Source organism: Aulostomus chinensis, chromosome 1, assembly GCF_037954235.1.
Source record: "Aulostomus chinensis isolate RoL2024-O1b breed Wild chromosome 1, RoL_Achi_v1.0, whole genome shotgun sequence".
NCBI lineage: Eukaryota > Metazoa > Chordata > Actinopteri > Syngnathiformes > Aulostomidae > Aulostomus > Aulostomus chinensis.
The window spans coordinates 6,988,995-7,016,630 of record NC_141320.1 but is presented as its reverse complement, the minus strand read 5'-3'; the positions used below and the strand labels follow the sequence as shown (position 1 = coordinate 7,016,630).

Genomic DNA, 27,636 nt, shown 5'->3' with positions numbered 1-27,636 from the left:
GCTTACAGTAATGTAATAAGTGTTTCGAACAACCTCAAAGTGATGCTGACAGTCATTTAGTAAGAGTTGCTAATGAACTCAATTCAATGCTACAGTGATGTCGTGAGAATTGCTCATAAACTCAAAATGATGCGACAGTAATGTGGTGATAGTTGCTAATAAACTCAAAGTGATGCTGACAGTAATGTAGTAAGAGTTGCTACGAACCTCAAAATATTGCGACAGTGATGTCGGAAGAATTGCTAATGATCTCAAAATGATGCGACAGTGATGTAGTAAGAATTGCTAATGAACTCAAAATGATGCTAACAGTAATGCAGTGAAACTTTCAATTAACCTCAAAGTGATGCTTACAGTCATGTAGTAAGTGTTTCTAATAACCTCAAAGTGATGCTGACAGTCATGTAGTAAGAGTTGCTACGAACCTCAAAATAATGTGACAGTGATGTCAGAAGAATTGCTAAAGATCTCAAAATGATGCGACTGTGATGTCGGAAGAATTGCTAAAGATCTTAAAATGATGCGACAGTGATTTAGTAGGAATTGCTCATGAACTCAAAATGATGCTAACAGTAATGGAGTGAACGTTTCGAATAACCTCAAAGTGATGCTTACAGTAATGTAGTAAGAGTTGCTACGAACCTCAAAATATTGCGACAGTGATGTCGGAAGAATTGCTAATGATCTCAAAATGATGCGACAGTGATATAGTAAGAATTGCTAATGAACTCAAAATGATGCTAACAGTAATGGAGTGAAACTTTCAAATAACCTCAAAGTGATACTTACAGTTATGTAGTAAGTGTTGCTACGAACCTCAAAATAATGCGACAGTAATGTAGTAAAAGTTGCTACGAACCTCAAAATATTGCGACAGTGATGTCGTAAGAATTGCTAATGAACTCAAGATGATGCTAACAGTAATGTAGTGATAGTTGCTAAGAAACTCAGTGATGCTTACAGTAATGTAGTAAGAGTTTCGAACAACCTCAAAGTGATGCTGACAGTCATTTAGTAAGAGTTGCTAATGAACTAAGTTCAATGCGACAGTGATTTCGTGAGAATTGCTCAACAACTCAAATGATGCTAACAGTAATGGAGTGATAGTTGCTAATAAACTCAAAGTGATGCTGACAGTAATGTAGTAAGAGTTGCTAGGAACCTTAAAATAATGCAACAATAATGTAGTAAGAGTTGCTACGAACCTCAAAACAATGCGACAGTAATGTAGTAAAAGTTGCTACGAACCTCAAAATATTGCGACAGTGATGTCGGAAGAATTGCTAATGAACTCAAAATGATGCTAACAGTAATGTAGTGATAGTTGCTAATCAAGTCAGTGATGCTTACAGTAATGTATTTAGTGTTTCGAACAACCTCAAAGTGATGGTGACAGTCATGTAGTAAGAGTTGCTACGAAACTCAAAACAATGCGACTGTGATGTCAGAAGAATTGCTAAAGATCTTAAAATGATGCGACAGTGATTTAGTAAGAATTGCTCATGAACTCAAAATGATGCTAACAGTAATGTAGTGATAGTTGCTAAAAAACTCAAAGTGATGCTGACAGTCATGTAGTAAAAGTTGCTACAAACCTCAAAATATTGCGACAGTGATGTCGGAAGAATTGCTAATGATCTCAAAATGATGCGACAGTGATGTAGTAAGAATTGCTAATGAACTCAAAATGATGCTAACAGTAATGTAGTGAAAGTTTCGAATAACCTCAAAGTGATGCTGACAGTCATGTAGTAACAGTTGCTACGAACCTCAAAATAATGCGACAGTGATGTAGTAAGAATTGCTAATGATCTCAAAATGATGAGACAGTGATGTAGTAAGAATTGCTAATGAACTCAAAATGATGCTAACATCAATGGAATGAACGTTTCGAATAACCTCAAAGTGATGCTGACAGTCATGTAGTAAGTGTTGCTACGAACCTCAAAATAATGCGACAGTAATGTAGTAAAAGTTGCTACGAACCTCAAAATATTGCGACAGTGATGTCGGAAGAATTGCTAATGAACTCAAGATAATGCTAACAGTAATGTAGTGATAGTTGCTAAGAATCTCAGTGATGCTTACAGTAATGTAGTAAGAGTTTTGAACAACCTCAAAGTGATGCTGACAGTCATTTAGTAAGAGTTGCTAATGAACTCAATTTAATGCTTCAGATTCATTCAGATTCAGATTCAGATGACTTTATTTATCCCTGAGGGGCAATTAAATTACGGTACAACTGAGCAGCATGACATTAAAAAACAAAACAACGAAAAACAAAAACAAAAACGGACATGACAGTGGGAATAAATAAGAGAATAAAAATAAGATTAAAGATAAAAATACAATATGTACACAATGTAGAATGAAGAGTAAGGTGACTGGAGTGAGTGAATAAAGTGCAGACAATGGAAACAGTATAAACAGTGTAACAGTGAAGACAGGATATTGAGTAGCCCGGGGAGAGTATGGAGGTGTGTGTGTGTAGGGTGTTGGTGTGGGGAAGGTGTTAACAGCTGGAGTTAAAGAGAAGAATGGCTTTGGGGACAAAAGTGTCTTTCCTCCTCTCAGTTCTGCAGGCCACACAGCGGAGGCGTCGCCCAGAGGGGAGCCATTCAAATGCAAAGTGGAGTATGTGTGAGGGGTCTTTGATGATCTTGGCTGCCTGTCTCAGGGCCTGTTGGCTGTAAACGTGTGAAAGAGTTCTGACAGGCAGGCCGATGATTTTGGAGCACACTGATGCAGTGCGCTGCAGTCTGTTCTGGTTCTGGAGGCTGAGGGAGTGGAACCAGCAGGTTATGGAGGATGTGATGATGCTTTCCACAAAGGCGTAGTAGAAAGTCATCATTAGGGGTGCGCTGACTCCAAAGGAATTGAGTTTCCTGAGGAGGAACAGTCGTTGGCGACACCTCCTGAGAATCTCCTCTGTGTTGGCAGAAAAGTTCAGGAGGTTGCCAAAGATTGTGCCCAGGTATTTGTACTCTTCGACCACTTCCACTGGCTTCCCGTGCCATGGATGGTGGTGATGACAGCAGAAGCCAGATCCCTCTGCTTGCTGGAGAAGGTCACCACCATCTCTTTGGTCTTGCTGACGTTCAGTTCTAGTTTGGAGCTGTCACACCACTCTACAAACTCCTGAAGAGCGGGTCCATGATGTTGTGCTGGGCCTGACAGCAGTGACAGGAGAACTGTGTCGTCAGCATATTTCACCAGGTGGCAGTTGAGCTGTGTGGATCGGCAGTCATCTGTGTAGAGGATGAAGAGCAGGGGGGAGAGCACACAGCCTTGGGGGGAGCCAGTTGAGGTGAAGCGGAGGTCTGAAAGGGAGTTGTTGACCTGAACTTTCTGAGTCCTGTTGGTCAGAAAGTCCAGAATCCACAGTATAAGCTGGTCGTCCAGATGGAAGCAGGAGGAGAGTTTGGTGGCCAGGATGTGGGGCTGCAGTGTGTTAAATGCTGATGAGAAATCAGCGAACAGAAGTCTGGCGGAGGAGTTAGGAAGCTCCAGGTGCTTGTGGATGGAGTCCAAGATGAAGATTTTTGCATCCTCGACGCCTCTGCGTGCGCGATAAGCAAACTGGAGTGGGTCCATCAGGGGGTCGGTTGCTCTGATGATTTGCTGTTTTATGATCTTCTCCATGGCCTTCATCACCAGGGAGGTGAGGGCCACGGGGCGGAGATCGTTCAGAGACTTAGGGTTGGTTTTTTGGGGGATGGGGATGACTGTGGAGTGTTTCCACAGCTGGGGAACTGTGTCACTGTCCATGGAGTGTTGAAATAGAGTCCGGAAAACAATGCCTAGTTGCCCCGCACAGTGCCTCAGGACTCTGCTTCTGATGTTGTCAGGGCCGGGTGAGCTCCTTTCCCTGGTCCTCCTGAGGGCTCTCACCACGTCCTCCGTCGTGAAGGTATGAATGCTACAGTGATGTCGTGAGAATTGCTCAACAACTCAAAATGATGCTAACAGTAATGTAGTGATAGTTGCTAATAAACTCAGTGATGCTGACAGTAATGTAGTAAGAGTTGCTACGAACCTTTAAATAATGCAACAGTAATGTAGTAAAAGTTGCTACGAAACTCAAAATAATGCTACAGTAATGTAGTAAAAGTTGCTACGAACCTCAAAAAAAAAATGCGACAGTGATGTCGGAAGAATTGCTAATGATCTCAAAATGATGCGACAGTGATGTAGTAAGAATTGCCAATGAACTAAAAATGATGCAAACAGTTATGGAGTAAAAGTTTCGAATAACCTCAAAGTGATGCTGACAGTCATGTACTAAGAGTTGCTACGAACCTCAAAATAATGCAACAGTCATGTAGTAAAAGTTGCTACGAACCTCAAAATATTGCGACAGTGATGTTGGAAGAATTGCAAATATTCTCAAAATGATGCGACATTGATGTCGGAAGAATTGCTATTGAACTCAAAATGATGATCACAGTAACGTAGTGATAGTTGCTAATAAACTCAGTGATGCTTACAGTAATGTAGTAAGTGTTTCGAACAACATCAAAGTGATGATGACAGTCATGTAGTAAGAGTTGCTTCTAACCTCAAAATGATGCTAACAATAATGTAGTGATAGTTGCTAATTAACTCAAAGTGATGCTGATAGTAATATAGTTAGTGGTTCGAATAACCTCAAAGTGATTCTGACCGTCATGTAGTAAGGGTTGCTACGAATCTTAAAAATGCAACAGTAAAGAAGTAAGAGTTGCTTCGAACCTCAAAATAATGCGACAGTGATGTCAGAAGAATTGGTAATGATCTCAAACTGATGGGACAGTGATGTCGTAAGAATTGCTAATGAACTCAAGATGATGCTAACAATAATGTAGTGATAGTTGCTAATGAACTCAGTGATGCTTACAGTAATGTAGTAAGAGTTTCGAACAACGTCAAAGTGATGCTGACAGTCATGTAGTAAGTGTTTTGAACAACCTAAAAGTGATGCTGACAGTCATGTAGTAAGAGATGCTACGAACCTTAAAATAATACAACAGTAATGTAGTAAGAGTTGCTATGAACCTAAAAAATAATGCGACAGTGATGTCAGAAGAATTGCTAATTATCTCAAAATGATGCGACAGTGATGTCGTCAGAAATGTAATGAACTAAAAATGATGCTAACTGTAATGTAGTGAAAGTTTCGAATATCCTCAAAGCGATGCTGACAGTCATGAAGTAAGAGTTGCTACGAACCTCAAAATAATGCAACAGTGATGTCAGAAGAATGGCTAATGATCTCAAAATCATGCTAACAGTAAGGTAGTGATAGCTGCTAAGAACTTAAAAATGATGCTACAGTGATGTAGGAAGATTTTAATAAAATCAAAAATGATTTTGACAGTGATGTCTTATGAATTGCTCATGAACTCAAAATGATGCTAACAGTAATGTAGTGATAGTTGCTAATAACCTCAGTGACGCTTACAGTAATGTACTAAGTGTTTTGAACAACCTCAAAGTGATGCTGACAGTCATGTAGTAAGAGTTGCTACTAACCTCAATTTAATGCAACAGTGATGTCGCAAGAATTGCTAATAAACTCAAAATGATGTTAACAGTAATGTAGTGATAGTTGCTAATAAACTCAAAGTGATGCTGACAGTAATGTAGTAAGAGTTGCTACGAACCTTTAAATAATGCAACAGTAATGTAATAGGAGTTGCTACGAACCTCAAAACATTGCGATAGTGATGTTGGAAGAATTGCTAATGAACTCAAAATGATGCTAACAGTAATGTAGTGATAGTTGCTAATCAACTCAGTGATGCTTCCAGTAATGTAGTAAGTGTTTCGAACAACCTCAAAGTGATGCTGACAGTCATGTAGTAAGAGTTGCTACGAACCTCAAAATAATGCTACAGTGATGTAGTAAGAATTGCTAATGATCTCAAAATGATGCGACAGTGATGTCGGAAGAATTGCTATTGAACTCAAAATGATGCTAACAGTAACGTAGTGATAGTTGCTAATCAACTCAGTGATGCTTACAGTAATGTAGTAAGTGTTTCGAAAAACTTCAAAGTGATGCTGACAGTCATGTAGTAAGAGTTGCTACGAACCTCAAAATAATGCAACAGTGATGTCAGAAGAATTGCTCATGAACTCAAAATGATGCTGACAGTGATGTTGAAAGAATTGCTAATGAACTTAAAATGATGCTGACAGTAATGTAGTAAGAGTTGCTACGAACCTCCAAATAATGCGACAGTGATGTCAGAAGAATTGCTAATAAACTAAAAATGATGCTAACGGTAATGTAGGAAGAGTTGAAACTAACCTCAAAATGATGCTACAGTGATGTCGTAAGAATTGCTAATGATCCCAAAATGATATGACAGCGATGTCGTAAGAATTGCTCATGAACTCAAAATGATGCTAACAGTAATGTAGTGATAGTTGCTAATCAACTCTGTGATGCTTACAGTAATGTAGTCAGTGTTTCGAAAAACCTCAAAGTGATGCTGACAGTCATGTAGTAAGAGTTGGTACTAACCTCAAAATAATGCAACAGTAATGTAGTAAGAGTTGCTACGAACCTCCGAATAATGCGACAGTCATGTCGGAAGAATTGCTAATGATCTCAAAATATTGCGACAGTGATGTAGTAAGAATTGCTAATGAACTCAAAATGATGCTAAAAGTAATGGAGTGAAAGTTTCGAATAACCTCAGAGTGATGCTGACAGTCATGTAGGAAGAGTTGCTACGAACCTCAAAATAATGCGACAGTTATTTCGTAAGAATTGCTAATAAACTCTAAATGATGCTGACGGTAATGGAGGAAGAGTTGAAACTAACCTCAAAATGATGCTACAGTTATGTCGTAAGAATTGCTATTAAATTCAAAATGATGCTAACAGTAATGTAGAGATAGTTCCTAATAAACTCAGAGATGCTTACAGTAATGTAGTAAGGGTTGCTACGAACCTCAAAATAATGCTACAGTGATGTCGTAAGAATTGCTAATCATCTAAAAATGATGCGACAGTGATGTCGTAAGAATTGCTAATGAACTCAAAATGATGGTAACAGTAATGTAGTGAAAGTTGCCAATGAACTCAAAGTGATGGTGACAGTCATGTACTAAGAGTTGCTACGAACCTCAAAATAATGCAACAGTAATGTAGTAAGAGTTGCTACGAACCTCAAAATAATGCGACAGTGATTTTTGGAAGTATTGCTAATGATCTCAAAATGATGCTAACAGTAATGTAGTGAAAGTTTCGAATAACCTCAAAGTGATGCTGACAGTCATGTCGGAAGAGTTGCTACGAACCTTAAAATAATGCAACACTAATGTAGTAAGAGTTTCTACGAACTTCAAAATGATGTGACAGTGATGTAGTAAGAACTGCTTATGATATGAAATGATGGGAAAGTGATGTAGTAAGAATTACAAATGAACTCAAATTGATGCTAACAGTAATGTAGTGAAAGTTTCGAATAACCTCAAAGTGATGCTGACATTCATGTAGTCAGAGTTGCTACGAACCTCAAAATGATGCGACATTGATTGAGTAAGTATTGCTAATGAACTCAAAATGATGCTAACAGTAATGGAGTGAAAGTTTCGAACAACCTCAAAGTGATGCTGACAGTCATGTAGTAAGAGTTACTACGAACTTCAAAATGATGTGACAGTGATGTAGTAAGAACTGCTTATGATATGAAATGATGGGAAAGTGATGTAGTAAGAATTACAAATGAACTCAAAATGATGCTAACAGTAATGGAGTGAAAGTTTCGAACAACCTCAAAGTGATGCTGACAGTCATGTTGTAAGAGTTGCAACGAACCTCAAAATGATGCGACAGTGATGGAGTAAGAATTGCTAATGAACTCAAAATAATGCTAACAGTAATGTAGTGACAGTTGCCAATAAACTCAAAATGTACTGACAGTCATGTAGGAAGAGTTGCTACAAACCTTAAAATAATGCAACAGTAATGTAGTAAGAGTTACTACGAACTTCAAAATGATGTGACAGTGATGTAGTAAGAGTTGCTAATGATCTCAAAATGATGCGACAGTGAATTAGTAAGAATTGCAAATAAACTCAAAATGATGCGAACAGTAATGTAGTGAAAGTTTTGAATAACCTCAAAGTGATGCTGACAGTCATGTGGTTTGAGTTGCGAGTAACCTAAAAATGATGCTGACAGTGATGTCGGAAGAATTGCTAATGAACTCAAAATGATGCTAACAGTAATGTAGTGAAAGTTTATAATAACCACAAGTGATGCTGACAGTCATTTTGTTAGAGTTGCTACAAACCTCAAAATAATGCGACAGTGATGTCGTAAGAATTGCTAATGATCTCAAAATGATGCGACAATGATGTCGGAAGAATTACTGATGATCTCAAAATGATGCGACAGTGATGTAATAAGAATTGCTAATAAACTCGAAATGATGCTAACAATAATTGAGTGAAAGTTTCAAGTGACCTCAAAGTGATGCTTACAGTCATGTAGTAAGCTTTGCTACGAACCTCCAAATAATGCGACAGTGATGTCGGAAGAATTGCTAATGATCTCAAAATGATGCGACAGTGATGTAGTGAAAGTTTCGAATAACCTCAAAGTGATGCTGACAGTCACGTGGTTAGAGTTGCGAGTAACCTAAAAATGATGCTAACAGTCATGTAGTAAGAGTTGAAACTAGAACAACAAACTGTCCTCTGATGGTTGGACAGGTTGGTTTGGTCCGTCCTCTCACTCATCATTAAAAGCCCTTATTACTCATCATTCATCCAATCTGACACTCACGTCTGCAGTGGGGAATCCCCAGCAGCACGCGGCCCATATGGAGCAGTCTCGGCCAATCACGTGGGGCCTGCAGCGGCACCGACCACCAAATGACTCGCAGGTGTCACTCTCAGCTCCAACCTCATGGCAGGCACAAGGCAGGGCGCCGTTGGTGAAGAGAGCCCAAGAGACACAGCTGAGCTGAGACAGAATGGAGACGAAGGACAGGAGGGACGAAAGAAAAAGGAAACGTTCGCGAGACATTTTAGGAAAATTAGTTTAGTGGGGAAAAGGTTCTCAGCCAAACTTGCTGAATGGAGGGACAACAAAAAAACAAAGATCTTCAAAAGAAAATTAGCACAAAGTGAAACCCTGCAAGAGAAAGTAAATCAAGAACTAAATATTCTTGAGGCCCAGGTCTTTAGTTCCAATGCTTGTAAATGACATCTGAATGCATTCACAACCCAAATCTGAGCAGACAGAAGCGTCCCAGTCAGGCCCAGTTTAGTTCCTCTAGAACATTCAGGGATACAGAACAGGGACCAACTCAGGCTGAGAGACACCGACTTGACATGAAAGCTGTTGAGGCCACAGTTGCTGATGAAGTGGTCAGATTTCTCCAGTGGTTCTTGGTTCAGGGAGCTGGAGCTGGAGCTGCTCTCAGGCACCACCAGGACGTGATCCTGGAGAGACAGAAGGAAGAAGTCCAGGCCTGACAGAGGAGAAGGAGGCACAGAGTAGAAACAGCAGATACGTGTGGGGAAAGGGAGAGGGTATCAGTCCAGCAGAGGAGCAGGAAACCTACCACCACAGTGCTCTGCCTACAGGAACCTGCAGGTGAGGAGGACCTGGTGGTCCGGCACATCCAGAATGATCTGGTTTTCAGACACCGGCACATTTCGGCAGCCGTGAGCGTGGGGACAGAAGGAGGCGTTGGCGAGGCCTGAAAGACACAAACAACCATCTCCATTTGAATGTTTCTCAAACAGCCGGATCAGGAAAGCTAAGATGAATCAAAGATCCTCCACCCTGCCAGATCCGACCCTGGTAATGTAGACCTGCACGGGGTGGGTGGGGTGGAGCGGCTGGTGGTGGTGGAGGATGAAGACGTATCTGCCCAAAGCCTGGACACGGTGGAGTCCACCGCAGCCTTCTGAGTAGAAGGATGAGAGCGATGTTCAATGGTACATGTTTTCTTTCCTGAACCGCCGATGTTTCCAATCACGAATCTCAGTCATGAGATTTGAACATCATGAAGGAGTTCAAAAGTGTCAAACTGGGCCGGTCTCCATTTTATGAGTCCGGAGACCGAGGATAAAACTACAAGTCCCTGGTTCAGATTTGACTCGTCTGAATCCAAACACAGCAGCGTTCTTCCACCAGGCCAGATGAGTTGATCATGATAACAAGATATCTTCATGCTACTACAACACACAAACTCATCACCAGAAAAGACTTCATGGTGGAACAACAAATCTCCTCTCAATGGGAAAAACACTGAGTTGAACAATCAACTTTTCCATGATGACATGGAGAGCTTGGCAGCAGCAGCAGGCTTCCATTGGGGGCTGATATGCCAGCTCCACTTAGCCTTCTTTGGAATGGTTTCACCTGGAGTGATGCTGTTATTGAGACCTTTTATCTGGAACAACACCACCTGCATGGAGACTGAGGACTTCAACAGATGCAGATGTTGACCCAGAATAAATCTAAATATTCCAGATGTGTTAAATCAATCCAGCAGCAGTGGTGGGAGCGTCATAAACTCACTCACTCAGCAGCCGTCAGCCTCCGTACCTGCACGGAGTCCAGCCTGATGTGGTCTCTGTTGTCTGCTCCCAGAGGTGGTCTGTCACTCTGAACCAGGGGGCTCATCTCTCTGGTGGGAGGTCAGTGGAGGAGCTGCAGCGGGGGAGGCCAGGATGGGCTCCTGTAGGAGGAGCTCTGGCCCTCCTTCAGCACCAGCCAGTGGGAGGGAGTTTGGAAACGTGAGGGGACACAGGAGGAGCTACAGGGGGAGGGAAGGTGGATCAGAACCCTTCTAACAAGAGCGCTGAGGGGACACAGGAGGAGCTACAGGGGGAGGGAAGGTGGATCAGAACCGTTCTAACAAGAGCGCTGAGGGAACACAGGAGGAGCTACAGGGGGAGGGAAGGTGGATCAGAACCGTTCTAACAAGAGCCTGAGGGGACACAGGAGGAACAACAGGGGGAGGGAAGGTGGATCAGAACCGTTCTAACAAGAGCGCTGAGGGGACACAGGAGGAGCTACAGGGGGAGGGAAGGTGGATCAGAACCGTTCTAACAAGAGCGCTGAGGGGACACAGGAGGAGCTACAGGGGGAGGGAAGGTGGATCAGAACCGTTCTAACAAGAGTGCTGTCCCACTAATATCCTCACCAGAATCCACCTGTCAGGGGGGAACCGTCCATGGGTGCTGATACAGCGGACTGAGGGTTCAACGTAGTCCATGCTGAACTGGTCTTTAGGCACCAGGTGGACTTTGTGCTAAAAACAGCAGCAAAAAAACAAAAAAAGGGGGAGAATTTTAACAAAAGTATGCAAATGAACTGAAGATCAAAATAGAAAAAGTAAATCAAGGTTTTTTTCAAATGATTGCCAGCTATTTAGCTCAGAGAAGGACAAATGTCAATCAAGATGTCAGAATGGAACGATCCCACTGGCTTCTGGTCAAGGGAACCATGGAGATGCTAACTTCCTGTTGGACTATCAGGGTGTCTCATCCCTGACATGCTAACTTCCTGTTGGACTATCAGGGTGTCTCATCCCTGACATGCTAACTTCCTGTTGGACGATAAGCGTGTCTCATCCCTGACATGCTAACTTCCTGTTGGACTATAAAGCCTGATTTATGCTTCCGCGTCGCATAGTATTCATACCTACGCCGTCGACGAAGACCCCTACGCAGACCCTCCGCCGTAGCCAGACGCGCACCTCCAACATATCCTTCCGACGTGTCGCGTCGACGCGGGGTGACGTCACGTCGAAGACAATGATTGGTTTGCTCAGAACGTCATTTCCGGTTCAGTCGCAGCACAACAACACCGCCATTTTCAAAGTTTCTGTGGTGAAAGCTTCAAGAAAAAATGGACCAAGCAGAAGAAAGGATTATTCGCGGCACTACAAAGACTGACAAATGGCCAACAATTGTTGTTTGTGACCGGAAGAAAACCAAGGAATCCGACAAGAGCCCCGTAAACAATACAAAGACAAAGCCACACCCCCTAGCGGCTTGGCGGTGAAGAGCAGAGCAACGCGTTCCCTCGACGCAGAATAAACCAGGCTTTCCAGTCGCACCTGTTTTACGCCCCCGTGCCAGATAAGGACCCCCATCGGGCTGTGCCACTCTGGAGGGAGCGCGTCTCACAGTCAGTCAGCGGAACCATGCGGATCCGGGCCGGAGCTGTGGGAAGGAGCGCCAATTGTATCGGGTTGTTGTTTTCTGGACTGCAGCAGAACAGGAGCAGCCGGGACTGGAATGTAGAAGTAGGTTATCTTGAAGTTGACTCAGTTATGGTGAACGATATTGTGGTTCAACACTTTAATGAGCTTTAAGGCAAACATATTTCATGAGGAAACAACGCCGGAATTGGACGGATTTCAGCGGCACACAACAACGTATCCGATACACCTCATTGGAAACCTGGTGGTCTAAGACTAAGAAACACCAGTCACCATGAAGAAAGGAACTTTTAGCTGAGTACTCATGTTCTTTTCTGCAGGTTGAATGTGGCATTTGTTGGACAGAAGCGTCTCATCTCAACAAAAGCACCTCTTCAGTGCTGAGGCATGATGGGGCCAGGCATGAGAATGAAGTCCCAGATCCACCAGGATGAACTCAGGTATACAGCCACTCTCCAACTGACTCACAGTTGCTTCATTGATCATTAATTCCTATTCATTTCTTCTCTCCTTCATCTTTAACCATCCAGCTTCCAGGAAGCAGATGCTGGATGAGGCTCTGCTGAATTTCATCCTGAAGGACTGCCAGCCCCTCAGCACTGTTGAGAGGGAAGGGTTCAGGGAACTGGTTCAGGTCCTTGAGCCTCATATGTTTGCCAACCAGAAAGGTTTGTGTGGAAATGATCTAAAGCAGTAGTTGATATCTCCAGTTTATTTCATCTCTAATTTCAATGTATTGATTTACTCTGGGTGTCATTTTCAGACCATCAAACAAACGGTGGCCAAAAAGTACCAGGAGGAACGGGAAGGAGTGAAAAAGGAAGTCCAGCTGCCATGTGGACATCTGTGGACATGGAGGCTCCCTTGGCTCTGACCTGTCACTGCATTCGTGAGAATGAATGTGTTGGGAGTGCAAGACTTTCCACAAAGTCACCCTGCTGACAGTTTGGCCCCAGTCCAAAGAGGCCTGATGGAGGACTGGGCCATCACCAACAAAGTCAAGTGTCTTGTGAGCGACGCAGCACCAAACATGACAGCATCCACTAGACAGCTCCAAATTCACCACTCAGTCTGCACTGCACATCGTCTGAATCTAGGAGTCAGAAAATCCTGTGATCAGATCCCCACTTCCATCATCAGACACAAAGCCAGGAACACTGTCACATCCTTCAGATCAGCACTACAGCCAAGGAGAAGCTGGCTCAGGTGCAGCAACAGATGGGAGGGCCAACCCTGAAACTCATCAGTGAGGTGCCAACACGCTGGAACAGCACACACAGCTGTCAGGGCTGCATGGTGAGAGGGAACCAGTGTGGGAACCTCTGGCCTCTCTAAGACAGATTTGACTCCACTGACAGCTGAGGAGTTCACCACCATAGGAGAAGCACTTCTAGTAAACAGAGGTCATTCTCGTCGCCTGGTCCCTCTGTGGTTGAGCTATAATTTTAGGAAATATGGTCATTATTCAATGGTGACATCTCTCTGCTGAATAATGTAGAACTGAACGGATCCACTGGACCTTCTTTTTACAAACAGCAGCATGCAGCAGCTGTCCTGAGTGGAAAACTGCACATTTCTGTTGGTGAGAGTTAATCAAGTGATGGACTTTGTCTCTCAACAGAAGCTGTGTGGAAAAACCCTGCAGCTACGAGCGCTTCAGATTCTGAGAGTGATTCTTACGCCATTGGCTGGTTTAACCTGGCGTCTGACCGTGGAGGTGGCTGAGAGGAGCGTGACATGGCTGCACAGGTAAATCAACTAAAGCAGTGTTAGTCTTTGGCAGCAGGCCAGGCCGACAAATGCTAATGTCTCTGACTGACTGACTGATGAAGTTGGACCATTGGTCAGCCACAATGATGCATGACCACAAATAGAGGCCTGGGTCTTTATGAAGCTCACATCACTGTCAGCATCATTTTGAGGTTCGTAGCAACTCTCATAACATCACTTTAGCATCATTTTGAAATTAGTAGCAACTGTCATTGCATCACTGTCAGCATCATTTTGACATTAGTAGCAACTCTCACTACATCACTTAAGCATCATTTTGACATTAGTAGCAACTCTCGTTACATCACTGTCAGCATCATTTTGAGATTCGTCGCAACTCTCACTACATCACTGTAGCATCATTTTGACGTCAGCATAAACTCTCACTATTGTTCTGTCTGCATCATTTTGAGATTCGTAGAAACTCTCACTATATCACTGTAGCATCATTTCTTAGATTAGTAGCAACTCTCACTACATCACTGTAATCATCATTTTGAGGTTTGTCGCAACTCTCATTACATCACTGTCAGCATCATTTTGAGATTCGTAGCAACTCCCACTACATCACTGTAGCATAATTTCTTTGGTGAGTAGCAACTCTCATTACATCACTGAAGCATCACTTTGAAAATAGGAGCAACTCTCACTACATCAGTGTAGCATCATTTCATAGGTTCGTAGCAACTCTCATTGCATCACTTTAGCATCATTTTGAGATTCGTAGCGAATCTCACGACATCACTGTCGCATCATTTCTTAGGTTAATAGCAACTCTCATTACATCACGTTCGCATCATTTTGAGGTTCCTAACAACTCTCATTATATCACTGCAAGCATCATTTTGATGTTAGTCGCAGTTTCACTACATCACTGTAAGCATCATTTTGAGGTTCGTCGCAACTCTCATTACATCACTGTCAGCATCATTTTAACATTAGTAGCAACTCTCACTACATCACTGTCGCATAATTTCTTAGGTTCGTAGCAACTCTCATTACATCACTTTAGCATCATTTTTGAATTAGTAGCAACTGTCACATCACTCTAGCATCATTTTGAGGTTTGTAGAACTCTCACCACATCAGTGTAGCATCATTTTGAGGTTTTTAGCAACTCTCACCACATCACGAGAGCATCATTTCTGAGGGTAGTAGCAACTCTTACTACATCACTGGAGCATCGTTTTGAGGATAGTAGTAACTCTTACGACACCACTGTCGAATCATTTAAAGGTTCCTAGCAATTCTCACTACATTACTGTCAGCATTATTTTGAGGTGAGGAGAACTCTCACGACATTACTGTAGCATCAATCTGATGATAGTAGCAACTCTCACTACATGACTGTAGCATCATTTTGAGGTTTTTAGCAACTCTCACCACATCACTGTTGCATCATTTTGAGGTTCGTAGCAACTCTCACGACATTACTGTAAGCATCATTTTTAAATTAGTAGCAACTCTCACTACATTTCTGTGGCATCATTTTGAGATTTTTAGCAACTCTTTCTACATTATTGTCAGCATGTTTGAGGTTTTTCGCAACTCTCACCACATCACAGTAGCATCATTTGTTAGGTCAATAGCAACTCTCGAATTACTGTAGCATCATTTTGAGGTTAGTAGCAAATCTCACTACATCACTGAAGCATCCTTTTGAGAACAGTTGAAACTCCCACTACATCACTGTAGCATTATTTTGAGGGTAGTAGCAACTCTTACTACATTACTGTAAGCATCACTGACTTTATGAGCAACTATCACTCCATTACTGTTAGCTTCATTTTGAGTTCATTCGCAATTCTTAGGACATCACTGTCGCATCATTTTGAGATCATGACCAATTCATCTGACATCACTGTCGCATTATTTTAAGGTTCATAGCAACTCTTACTACATTACTGTCAGCATCACTTTGAGTTTATTAGCAACTATCTCTACATTACTGTTAGCATCATGTTGAGTTTATTAGCAATTCTTACTAAATCACTGTCGCATTATTTGGAGGTTCGTAGCAACTCTTACTACATGACTGTCAGCATCACTTTGAGGTTGTTCGAAACTCTTACTACATTACTGTAAGCATCACTGAGTTTATTAGCAACTATCACTAAATTACTGTTAGCATCGTTTTGATTTTAATAGCAATTCTTACGACATCACCGTCAGCATCATTTTTAGGTTACTCGCAACTCTAACCACATGACTGTCAGCATCACTTTGAGATCATTAGCAATTCTTCCGACATCACTTTCGCATTATTTTGAGGTTCGGAGCAACTCTTACTACGTTACTGTCAGCATCCCTTTGAGGTTGTTCGAAACGTTTACTCCATTACTGTTAGCATCATTTTGAGTTCATTAGCAATTCTTATTAAATCGCTGTCGCATCATTTTGAGATCTTTAGCAATTCTTCTGACATCACTGTCGCATTATTTTGAGGTTCGTCGCAACTCTGACTACATGACTTTCAGCATCACTTTGAGGTTGTTCGAAACACTTACAACATTACTGTAAGCATCACTGAGTTTATTAGCAATTCTTCCTACATCACTGTAGCATTATTTTAAGGTTATTAGCAGACTTACTACATTCCTGTCAGACTCATTTTGAGGTTCGTAGCAACTCTTACTACATTACTGTCAGCATCACTTTGAGTTTATTAGCAACTATATCTACATTACAGTTAGCATTATTTTGAGTTCATTAGCAATTTTTACTACATCACTGTCGCATCATTTTGAGGTTAGTTTAAACTCTTCTTACATTACTGTCAACATCATTTTGAGTTCATTAGCAATTCTTACGACATCACTGTAGCATTATTTTGAGGTTCGTAGCAACTCTTACTTCATTACTGTTGCTTTATTTGGAGGTTCGTAGCAACTCTTCCTACATGACTGTCAGCATCACTTTGAGGTTGTTCGAAACTCTTACTACATTACTGTAAGCATCACTGAGTTTACTAGCAACTATCACTACATTACTTTTAGCATCATTTTGAGTTCATTAGCAATTCTTCAACATCACTGTAGCATTATTTTGAGGTTAGTAGCAACTGTTACTAAATAACTTTCAGCATCACTTTGAGGTTATTCGAAAGTTTCACTCCATTACTGTTAGCATCATTTTGAGTTCATTAGCAATTCTTACTACATCACTGTCGCATCATTTTGAGATCATTAGCAATTCTTCTGACATTACTGTCGCATTATTTTGAGGTTCGTAGCAACTCCTAGTACATGACTGTCAGCATCACTTTGAGGTTATTCGAAACTTTCACTCCATTACTGTTAGCATCATTTTGAGTTCATTAGCAATTCTAAATAAATCACTGTCGCATCATTTTGAGATCATTAGCAATTCTTCTGACATCACTGTCACATTATTTTGAGGTTCGTAGCAACTCTTAAAACATTATTGTTGCATTATTTTAAGGTTCGTAGCAACTCTTACTACATTACTGTCAGCATCACTTTGAGTTTATTAGCAACTATCACTACATTACTGTTAGCATCATTTTGAGTTTATGAGCAAGTCTCACGACATCACTGTAGCATTGAATTGAGTTCATTAGCAACTCTTACTAAATGACTGTCAGCATCACTTTGAGGTTGTTCGAAACTCTTACTACATTACTGTAAGCATCACTGAGTTTACTAGCAACTATCACTACATTACTGTTAGCATCATCTTGAGTTCATTAGCAATTCTTCCGACATCACTGTCGCATTATTTTGAGGTTCGTAGCAACTCTTAGTACATGACTGTCAGCATCGCTTTGAGGTTATTCGAAACCTTCACTCCATTACTGTTAGCATCATTTTGAGTTCATGAGCAATTCTTACTAAATCACTGTCGCATCATTTTGAGATCTTTAGCAATTCTTCCGACATCACTGTCGCATTACTTTGAGGTTCGTAGCAACTCTTCCTAATGACTGTCACCATCACTTTGAGGTTATTCGAAACACTTACTACATTACTGTAAGCATCACTGAGTTGATTAGCAACTATCACTACATTACTGTTAGCATCATTTCAAGTTCATTAGCAATTCTTCCGACATCACTGTCGCAATATTTTGAGGTTCGTAGCGACTTTTACTACATTACTGTCGCATTATATTGAGTTTCGTAGCAACTCTTACTTCATGACTGTCAGCATCACTTTGAGGTTATTCGAAACACTTAGTACATTACTGTAAGCATCACTGAGTTGATTAGCAAGTATCACTACATTACTGTTAGCATCATTTTGAGTTCATTAGCAATTCTTCCGACATCACTATCGCAATATTTTGAGGTTCGGAGCAACTTTTACTACATTACTGTCGCATTATTTTAAGGTTCGTAGCAACTCTTACTACATGACTGTCAGCATCACTTTGAGGTTATTCGGAACGTTCACTCCATTACTGTTAGCATCAGTTTGAGATCATTACCAATTCTTCTGACATCACTGTTGCATCATTTTGAGATCATTAGCAATTCTTCCGACATCACTGTCGCAATATTTTGAGGTTCGTAGCAACTTTTACTACATTACTGTCGCATTATTTTGAGGTTCGTAGCAACTCTTACTATATGACTGTCAGCATCACTTTGAGGTTATTCAAAACACTTACTACATTACCGTAAGCATCACTGAGTTGATTAGCAACTATCACTACATTACTGTTAGCATCATTTTGAGTTCATTAGCAATTCTTCCGACATCACTGTCGCAATATTTTGAGGTTCGTAGCAACTTTTACTACATTACTGTCGCATTATTTTAAGGTTCGTAGCAACTCTTACTACATTACTGTCAGCATCACTTTGAGGTTATTCGAAAGTTTCACTCCATTACTGTTAGCATCATTTTGAGTTCATTAGCAATTCTTACTACATCACTGTCACATCATTTTGAGATCATTAGCAATTCTTCCGACATCACTGTTGCAATATTTTGAGGTTCGTAGCAACTCTTACTACATTACTGTCAGCATTACTTTGAGTTTATTAGCAACTATCACTACATTACTGTTAGCATCATTTTGAGTTGTTGAGCAATTCTCACAACATCACTGTAGCATTAAATTGAGTTCATTAGCAACTCTTACAAAATGACCGTCAGCATCACTTTGAGGTTGTTCGAAACACTTACTACATTACTGTAAGCTTCACTGAGTTTCTTAGCAACTATCACTACATTACTTTTAGAAATAATCTTGAGATCATTAGCAATTCTTCCGACATCACTGTCGCATTATTTTGAGGTTCGTAGCAACTCTTACTACATGACTGTCACCATCACTTTGAGGTTATTTGAAACACTTACTACATTACATTAAGCATCACCGAGTTGATTAGTAACTATCACTACATTACTGTTAGCCTCATTTTGAGTTCATTAGCAATTCTTCCGACATCACTGTCGCAATATTTTGAGGTTCGTAGCAACTCTTACTACATTACTGTCAGCATCACTTTGATTTTTTTAGCAAGTATCACTAAATTACTGGAAGCATCACTGAGTTTCTTAGCAACTATCACTACATTACTGTTAGCATCATCTTGAGTTCATTAGCAATTCTTCCGACATCACAGTCGCAATATTTTTAGGTTCGAAGCAACTTGTACTACATTACTGTCGCATTATTTTGAGGTTTGTAGCAACACTTAGTACATGACTGTCAGCATCACTTTGAGGTTATTCGAAAGTTTCACTCCATTACTGTTAGATTCGTAGTAAGAGTTTCGAACAACCTCAAAGTGATGCTGACACTCATGTAGTGACAGTGGCTTCTAACCTCAAAATGACGCTAACAGTAATGTAGTGATAGTTTCTAATAAACTCAGTGATGCTGACAGTCATGTAGTAGGAGTTGCTATGAACCTCAAAATAATGCAACAGTAAAGTAGTAAAAGTTGCTTCGAACCTCAAAATAATGCGACAGTGATGTCAGAAGAATTGGTAATGATCTCAAACTGATGGGACAGTGATGTCGTAAGAATTGCTAATGAACTCAAAAAAATGCTAACAGTAATGTAGTGATAGTTGCTAATTAACTCAGTGATGCTTACAGTAATGTAGTAAGTGTTTCGAACAACCTCAAAGTGATGCTGACAGTCATGTAGTAAGAGTTTCTACGAACCTCAAAATAATGTGACAGTGATGTCAGAAGAATTGCTAATGATCTCAAAATGATGCGACAGTGATGTAGTAAGAATTCCTAATGAACTCAAAATGATGCTAACAGTAATGGAGTGAAAGTTTCGAATAACCTCAAAGTGATGCTGACAGTCATGTAGTAAGAGTTGCTACGAACCTCAAAATAATGCGACAGTGATGTCAGAAGAATTGCTAAAGATCTCAAAATGATGCGACAGTGATTTAGTAAGAATTGCTAATGAACTCAAAATGATGCGACAGTAATGTAATAAAAGTTGCTACGAACCTAAAAATATTGCGACAGTGATGTCGGAAGAATTGCTAATGAATTCAAGATGATGCTAACAGTAATGTAGTGATAGTTGCTAAGATACTCAGTGATGCTGACATTAATGTAGTAAGAGTTGCTACGAACCTTTAAATAATGCAACAGTAATGTAGTAAGAGTTGCTACGAAGCTCAAAATAGTGCGACAGTGATGTCGTAACAATTGCTAATGAACTCTAAATGATGCTAACAGTAATGTAGTGATAGTTGCTAATAAACTCAGTGATGCTTACAGTAATGTAGTAAGAGTTTCGAACAACCTCAAAGTGATGCTGAGAGTCATTAAGTAAGAGTTGCTACGAACCTCAATTTAATGCTACAGTGATGTCGTAAGAATTGCTAATAAACTCAAAATGATGCGAACAGTAATGTAGTGATAGTTGCTATTCAACTCAAAGTGATGCTGACAGTAATGTAGTAAGAGTTGCTACAAACCTTTAAATAATGCAACAGTAATGTAGTAAGAGTTGCTACGAACCTCAAAATAATGCGACAGTGATGTCAGAAGAATTGCTAATGATCTCAAAATGTTGCGACACTGATGTAGTAAGAATTGCTAATGAACTCAAATTGATGCTACCAGTAATGGAGTGAAAGTTTCGAATAACCTCAAAGTGATGCTGACAGTCATGTAGTAAGTGTTGCTACGAACCTCAAAATAATGCGACAGTAATGTAGTAAAAGTTGCTATGAACCTCAAAATATTGCTACAGTGATGTCGGAAGAATTGCTAATGAACTCAAAATGATGCTAACAGTAATGTAGTGATAGTTGCTAATTAACTCAGTGATGCTTACAGTAATGTAGTAAGAGTTTCGAACAACCTCAAAGTGATGCTGACAGTCATGTAGTAAGAGTTGCTCCTAACCTCAAAATGATGCTAATAGTAATGTAGTGATCGTTGCTAATAAAGTTAAAGTGATGCTGACAGTAATGTAGTAAGTGTTTCGAACAAACTCAAAGTGATGCTGACAGTCATGTCGTAAGGGTGCTACGAAACTTAAAATAATGCAACATTAAAGTAGTAAGAGTTGCTTTGAACCTCAAAATAATGCGACAGTGATGTCAGAAGAATTGCTAATGAACTCAACATGATGCTAACAGTAATGTAGTGATAGTTGCTAATCAACTCAGTGATGCTTACAGTAATGTAGTAAGAGTTTCGAACAACCTCACAGTGATGCTGACGGTCATTTAGTAAGAGTTGCTAATGAACTCAATTTAATGCTACAGTGATGTCGTAAGAATTGCTAATAAACTCAAAATGATGCTAACAGTAATGTAGTGATAGTTGCTAATAAACTCAAAGTGATGCTGACAGTAATGTAGTAAGAGTTGCTAATAAACTCAAAGTGATGCTGACAGTAATGTATGTGTAGGTTCTCATTCATCCAGGTCATCGTAGATCGAAGCGAAGAAAATCTGGTCAACTGGACGTAAGTTATCTTGAAGACGTTTCACCTCTCATCCGAGAGGCTTCTTCAGTTCTAGTGAAGAGTGTGGAAACTCCAGCTTATAAACCTATGTGGGAGTGGTCAGTGCTATTGTGGTGGAAACGACCCTCCCGAGACTCACCTGGCCTCCCCAAACGACAGTCGTTGTGAGGTGTCAGGGAGTTTCAGGGGTGGTCGTTAGGGAGTTTCACCGACCACTCAGATGCTAATGGGCTGTGCTGGCATCAGCCGTTCCACGTGGGTCTTTCAGCTGAGCTCTTTGGGGAAGTTTTGAAAGGACTTGGTTGTAAATAGGTGAAAGGAAATGTCGCAGTCCACCTCCTCTGTTCAAAGATGGTTTCTCTATCCTGACGTGGATGGCTTCTTTAACTCCTCTTTCAAACCATCTGTCCTCTCTGTCGAGTATTTGGACATGGTCGTCCTGGAAGGAGTGGCTTTCCTCCTTGAGGTGGAGGAAAACCGCTGAGTCCTGTCCTCCAGAGTTGGCTCTTCTATGTTGGGCCATGCGCTTGTTGAGGGGCTGTTTGGTTTCCCCTATGTAGAGATCCGTGCAGGCCTCACTGCATCTGACAGCGTATACCAGATTGCTTTTCTGGCTGTGAGGGGTGGGTTTCTCCTTGTTCTGATCCAGAAACTCAACAGCTTCTATCATTGATTGACAGGAAATGTTGATGACACACTGGGATTTTTGTTCTCCTGCTGTCACTGTCAAGTGCAGCTTAACATGAGAGGTAGCAGGATCATTTCAGGATCAGGATTGTTTCCAGCAGACAAGGAGGAAACCTGGGAGGACTTCAGTGACTTTGATCAGTGGTTCTCACTTCATCTTCTCAGTATAAAGTTCAAAGCGAGCTGGCCAGGAGTTGAACCTAGAATCTTCTGATCCGTAGTCAGACGCGTTAGCCATTGCACCACCAGCCCTGTGAAGAAGCTGCTGTGTTCATGTGTGCTTGCTGTTACAGAAAAGCCCAACAAGGTGGTGTCATTTTCAGGGGACACAATGGTGCAGTGGTCAGCACTGTGGCCTCACAGCAAGAAGGTTCAGCTCTCCTCCTATTTGGTTGCAAGGAACCTGAATCAGTCCTCAGTGGAGCCGTGCTGCTGAGGCTGAGTGAGGCTGAGTGAGGGACTGAGAAGGAGCCAGCAGGTCCAAGCAGGTTCAGGCAAACTCCCCTCAGTCCACCAACATCAAAGCAGAGGAACAGAGTTCATCTAACAACATGATTCATATCATCTCCTCTTGGAATGTTCTGGAACTACAAGTACACTTAAAATGGCCGACTTATGACAACAGAAGGAACTTTGAAGTAGATTTGATTTATTTAAGTCAGTGACAGTCATTTTTTTCAAGAACTTAGTTCAGGTAACTTGATTGTTTTACCAAGATGAGCTTTAATGTTAAAACATTGAAACAAGACCTTCATGTATTTATGATGACATCACCAATAGGAGCCTTCCCAGTCTGTCAGGGGGTAGAATTCAGTCACCACCAATGACATCAGAGTCAGAGTTTAGACATCAAAGACAGACATTAAAGCCTCTCTTATTAAAAAAAATTAAAGTGTTATATCTTTGAAAATATACTGCAATACATGAAATACTATATTTCCATGGATGGTAACCTCGTTCTTATATTCTTTAATATACTGCAATAGTAATGGACCCTCTATGACACTGTAGTGATGAATCTATCAAGGAGTACAAATGATTATAATCAGAGAATTTTGAAGTCAAGTTTGAGATCAGTTTGATCCTCTCTCTCTCTCTCTCTCTCCCTCTCTCTCTCTCTCCCTCCCTCCCGCCCTCTCTCTCTCTCTCTCTCCCTCTCTCTCTCCCTCCCTCTATCTCTCTCTCTCCCTCTCTCTCTCTCCCTCCCTCTCCCTCTCTCTCTCTCAGGAGCTTTTAAATGAATATTTTAATAAAACAGAACAGGAGACTGAAGAGTGATCACTCAAACCCACAGGCTGAATGGGACATCTCTTAAAAATATTGAACCACTGAGTAAAACCATAGAAGCGCTCCTGTCTAGTCGGTGCTAACAAGTTAGCTGTTGCGTGAGTCCAGCTGTGCTGTCTAGGAATCCTGCTCAAAAGCCTCCACACATCAAACAGCTGGTGTGTTGGTGGATCTGTGGATCCTGCTGGAAGAAGCAGGGTGGAGCTCTGAATGGTTCCTGTCTCAAAGAGCTTCTCTGTGCAGCTCCCATCAGCTCCTAAAAACAGGAAACCAGCAGATTCACTGTTGAACGGTGGCATTAAAATGTCTCAAAAGCTGTCCTGTCCACCATTTGTTGGTGCAAAGACATTTAAAAACACCAGTTGAACATTTTCCAAAGTTGCTCTCACCTTCTTTCAAACACCTGGAATGATTTCCTCCAAATCAAAAGAAACTGGTAAAAAAACAACAACAAAAACCTCCTGGAGAATCAAACTCCAGCCTCTGCTCCAACTGGACTTGGGACTTCAAATGACCCCCATTAAAAGCCTGCCTGCATCCCCATTCACTGACTGTATTGCTGTGGGTCTCCTGGACAAACATGGCAGGATCCTCTTGATCTCCAGGAGTTTAAAAGAGCAGCTCTTTTAAAATGGGTTCTGGCTCCATTCAGGTTTAGAGAGCTGAGACTAAAATCACACATGAATGAAAGAGGGAACCCAAGAAAACAAGTCAGCGTGAAAGAGGAGCAGATTTTAAAACTCCTCATCATTTCCACCTCCAGGAGTGAAGCCTCCCGGGACCCAAGAGGCTCCAGCTGGCAGAGCTCTCACTGGTTTCTCCACCACCTCGCTAACCTGAGCTGGAGCATCTGAGAACCAAACAGTGACCCCCTTCATTCCAGAGCCGACTCCACAAACTCTGAGCCCCCACTTTACCCACAGCCAGCAGGCCTCCTCAACATTGCATGACACACGACGACTAAATTTAACACTGAAGCGTCTCATCCAGAGATCTGTGACATGAGTCTGCTGTGGAGGGTCAATCTGTCTGTCCACATTCAGATCATTAACACAGCGACTCCTAAGCACCAGTAGAGCCTGTTCATCGTCCCTGGGTGGGCTCGAACCACCAGCCTCTCGGTTAACAGCCGAGCGCGCTGACCGATTGCGCCACAGAGACTCTGAGTCACTGCTTTTCATGAAGACTTTTCAGGCTAAATTTCAGTGTGTGAGGTCCACACTGCACATTTGAGGGACCATGAAGGACAGAGGAGAGTCTGACTGTCATGGTGAAAGCCTTCAGCACTAGAGCTGAAACAGCCCCACCATCTTAACCCCCCCAGACCAAACAGGCTTCATCAGAAACAGACCCCCCTCCTAGAACATCCAGAGATCATCAGTCTGATTAATAGAACATGACAAACAATCAAGAACATGTTATTGTTTGATCAGAAGCTGAAACAATGTTTCTAGGTTTGTCTGTTCTGGTCTGAATGAAAGAGGAGGTTTTCTTGGTCATGTGACGTGGATGAGAGTTCAACTAGAACTTCCTGCTTCAACAGGATTTTAGTTTGTTGGGATTTTGTCAAAGCCACCAACCAAACCTCTGAGTGGTGCAGATGTCTGCTGCCTCCTCAGAGCAGACTGGAGCTCAGCCTCACTCACCTGTGGGAGCCCCAGCAGAGCCACCGTGTGATGGAGTTTCAGTTTAGGATCCAAGGTCCTGGATTGAATTGGTGTTTTGTGTTTTTAGGCCTCCTGGCACCGATGAATGACTGAACCATTGTTCCAGAGGGAGCTGGTGTCAGGTCAGTCCCTGTTTCTACAAGACCTCCTGCTGCAGAGCCAAACTGGGAAACATCCATCCATCCATTTTCTTCCACTTATCCTGTGTAGGATTGTGTGTGTGTGTGTGTGTGTGTGTGTGTGTGTGTGTGTGTGTGTGTGTCAAGTCAAGTCTCAACAAAGTTCTCTCATGACTCTTTACTAGTCGAGCAGGTCCAGCACCAAACTGCTTCAATGAATCTACACCAACAATTCTCCACCAGCAGCACATCCTCTAACAGTGGTGATGAAAACCTTCCTTTTAACAGGCAGGAACGTCGAGCAGATCCAGGATCAGTGGGGACGGACGTCTGCTTTGACTGGTTGGGGGGAAAGAGAGCAGGAGAGCAGGGCAGAGACAAAGACAGATAAGGCTCTCCTAAAACAAGGACTGTTCAGTCAATAGTAGAGCAGAGTGGCGCAGAGGAAGCGTGCTGGGCCCAGAACCCAGAGGTCGATGGATCGAAACCATCCTCTGCTAAAAGAACAAAATAAAATGAACCTGCATCTTTAGAAATGTGTGTCTGTTAAAAAGAGGTTCATAAGGATTTTGTCTTCCTCCACAATCACCAACCATTGTGAGAGTTAACAACAGTCCACTTTCTGACTGAAGCAAAAGTAGACTTCAAAAGGTTTTTCTGATTCAACATAGCAGCTAAATTTCCATTTCCATTTCCTGAACAGGACAGGTTAAAAAAAGGGAATGACATGACTTCCTCTGCATGTTAGAATATGAACGACTAAAAATGTTCATGCCCAGTTTTAAGTTAGAATTAAATTTAAAGTAGAAAAATCTCCCCTCTTCAATCCTGTCACTCAGTGTTGTAAACTGTTTCAAACAAATTCTACTGTTCAACAGTTCAAGTGTTTCTAATGAAGCTGAATGTTCTCCTCTACTTTCCTCAGTTGTGTTTCTTTCATGTCCTCCTGAGATCAAAGACAGAATTCTAGGTACAAATAAAGACACCATCAAAGCCCCCCAATGACATCATCATCAATTCTGTCTTTGATCTGTGTCTGTCCAGCCAGTCCTGAGTGGATCCAACAGTTTCCCATGGGTGACTCTGTCGTGGTCTCTCTCCTGCTGTCTCCAACTCTCAGAGCGCTTCTACTGGTTTCTCACCATCGTCCCTGTTGCTAGGCAGAGCACTGGTGAGGACTGAGGCCAGTGATGTCATCACCTCCAGCTGAGACCTGCCAGGTGGTCCTGCTTCATTCAACTCTGCTGCCTCTGCCACTGCCCTGACTGGTGAGGCTGACAGCAGGTTCTCTCTCATCTAAACTCTCTGTTTACAATGGAGGCTGAAATCCTTGTGATTGGTGGTTCAATCATCAGGTCTGTTGAACTCCCAGGTGCCATCACCTGCTGTCTTCCTGGTGCCAAAGTTGTGGACATTATTGAACGTCTCCAGGACTCATCGATCTCCACCCCTCCTGCAGGTTCTCCCTGTCTCTGTGTGGGTTCTCTCTGGTACTCCAGCTTCCTCCCACAGTCCAAAGACATCAAGAGGGTAGTGGTTACCTGGACACTCTAAATGACTGTGAGTGTGAATGGTTGTCTGTCTGTGTGTGTTGGTCCTGGGATGGACTGGTGACCCATCAAGGGTGAACCCAGGGCTGGACTGGCCACCTGGCCGATGCACATCTTTGGGCCGGCCCATAACTGTCATAATTTTTTTTCAAAAGTGTATAGTTTTTAATCGACCGTAACGGTATCGGAGACGCGAAACGCGGCCCATTGGTTGATTTTCTTGAAGGACATTGGGCTCGTCCAATGAAATCTCTCAGCTCTCTCTCTTTCTCTTAGTCAAGCCATGCTGTTGCAATGGAAGTGGAGGAGTCAGATCAGACAGTTGGAGACTATTTTAGTCGCCTTCTTCCACACAGAGGACTGATTTTTTAAAGTTTCATCCTCAACAAGATTCCATAAACCCTGTTGTCCAGAGGCTCTTCGTTAGAACGGACGGCACGACGTGGAAATGGC

At 41.9% G+C, this 27,636-nt stretch overlaps 2 non-coding genes across 2 annotated transcripts; both read right to left on the bottom strand.

Annotated features, from left to right (window-relative positions):
- Positions 1-22,739: 22,739 nt before the first annotated feature.
- trnar-acg (transfer RNA arginine (anticodon ACG)) lies at positions 22,740-22,812 on the bottom strand. The gene has a single exon. It is a non-coding gene; the product is annotated as a tRNA-Arg (tRNA).
- Positions 22,813-24,934: 2,122 nt separating this feature from the next.
- Positions 24,935-25,008, bottom strand: trnan-guu (transfer RNA asparagine (anticodon GUU)). Its single transcript has one exon. It is a non-coding gene; the product is annotated as a tRNA-Asn (tRNA).
- Between the last annotated feature and the right edge of the window lie 2,628 nt (positions 25,009-27,636).